The sequence below is a fragment of the Otolemur garnettii genome, unplaced genomic scaffold, assembly GCF_000181295.1.
Source record: "Otolemur garnettii isolate 467f Iridium unplaced genomic scaffold, OtoGar3 scaffold00249, whole genome shotgun sequence".
Lineage (NCBI taxonomy): Eukaryota > Metazoa > Chordata > Mammalia > Primates > Galagidae > Otolemur > Otolemur garnettii.
The window spans coordinates 1,305,869-1,307,787 of NW_003852644.1; the positions used below are offsets into that span (position 1 = coordinate 1,305,869).

The 1,919-nt window shown below is 46.1% G+C and overlaps 1 protein-coding gene across 1 annotated transcript in view; it reads right to left on the bottom strand.

Annotated features, from left to right (window-relative positions):
* The window catches only part of FAM3A (family with sequence similarity 3 member A), a 23,571-nt gene that overhangs the window by 12,447 nt on the left and 9,205 nt on the right, over positions 1-1,919 (bottom strand). The window lies entirely within an intron of this gene.

Here is a 1,919-nt window from a genome sequence, read left to right on the forward strand (position 1 = left end):
AGTGCCCGGCCATTTTTTGGTTGCAGCCATCGTTGTTTGGCGGGCCCGGGCTGGGGATTTGAACCCGCCACCTTGGGTGTACGTGGCTGGCGCCTTAGCCACTTGAGCCACAGGCGCCGAGCCAGATGTCCTGATTTTTAACAATTTTTCCCGTGTCCTGCAGTGCTTTTAAAAAGTCCGATTTTGGGAAAGAATGCATGACAAGCTAGGGAATGCAGGAGAACAGTAAGGGAATATGTTTTTGGCTGCCATGTGGCTATTTCACCAGGATATGAGTTTTATATTATTTTTGTTAATTTTATAATGTTAAACTTTAATAATAACTAATAATTGTTGAGAACTGATTATGGAGAACTGCTCATCAAAGTTTGCATTGTTGTCAGGCCCTGCCCCCCGAGGCCCCACTCTCCCCCCTCAATGGTATCCCACTTTACCAATGTTAAAATCTGGTCACCTTAGTAATGGGTTGAATCCATAGACACAGAATCTGTGAATATAAGGGGCTGACTGTGTACTCTTCACTTTCATTTCATGTGGTTTTGTTTGCCCTCTGCACTCTCCCTAGCACAGGCACTTAACTCCTAGGAGTCGAAGGCTCAGGAAACATCTCTACTTGTGGAGATGTTTGCAATTTTCCATAATAGTTTTTCTTTTTTTGAGACAGGGTCTTACTCTGTTACCCTGCTAGAGTACAGTGATGTCATCATAGCTCACCACAACCTCAAACTTCTGGGAATAAGGCATCCTTCTGCCTTAGCCTCAAGAGCAGGGCTCCTCAAACTTTTTAAACAGGGGGCCAGTTCACTGTCCCTCAGAGTCGGCTGCTAAGCAGGACACACGGCGGCAAAAACACCCTGCAGGCCAGATAAATGTCCTAGGCGGGCTGCATGTGGCCCGCAGGCTGTAGTTTGAACATACCTGCTCTAGAGTAGCTGGGACTATAGATGCCTGCCACCACGCCTGGCTAGTTTTCTATTTTTAGTAGAGGCAGGGTCTTGCTTTTGTTCAGGCTGGTCTTGAACTCCTGAGCTTAAGGGACTCCCAGAGTGCTAGGATTACAGGTGTAAGCCACCACGCCTAGCCTGCCCACATAGGTTTTAAAAAAATTAATATATATACACGATACACGTCATTATACATTTTTGTCAAGCTCCATAGAGTGTATAACACCCAGAACAGACCCTGATGTCAACTACGGGCTTTGGTTGAAAATGAAGCACCAGTGCAAGCTCAGCAATGGGGACAAATGGGGGCCTAGGGGTTGTTGTGATACAGAGGAACACTCTGTACTTTTTTTCTGTTTTACTGTGAACTGAAAATGGCTCTTAAAAGGAAAGTCTAGTAAAAAAAGGAATATATGTATAATGTGCTTGGCTCAGAGTCTGGGCTGGGTGTTGGCTGCTATGATCACCATTTCCAGAACAAAGGAGCTGGGCCCTCCTTAATTCTCTTGTTCAACCTTTGCAGTTCTGGTCTCATAGTCACTTACTCTCTGGTAAGCCTTTGCTCCTAGGCACCTACGTCAACCTCTGCTTGCTCCTTAAATACTTTTGTTTCTTGGTTGGGTATGGTTGTTCATCCCTGTAGTTGAAGAACTCTGGGCAGCTAAGGGAGAAGGATCACTTGAGCCCAGGAATTGAAGGCTGCAGTAAACTATGATTGCACCACTGTACTCCTGCCTAGGTGACAGAGAAAGACTCTTCATCTTCCAAAAACAAAGAAAACTTTCATTTCATGTGGTTTTGTTTGCCCTCTGCACTCTCCTTAGCACAGGCACTTAACTCCTAGGAGTCAAAGGCTCAGGAAACCTACTGCCAGAGCAAGATTCTAAAGTCTATTACCCCTGGCTCGGCGCCTGTGGCTCAAGTGGCTAAGGCGCCAGCCACATACACCTAAGGTGGCAGGTTCAAATCTAGCCC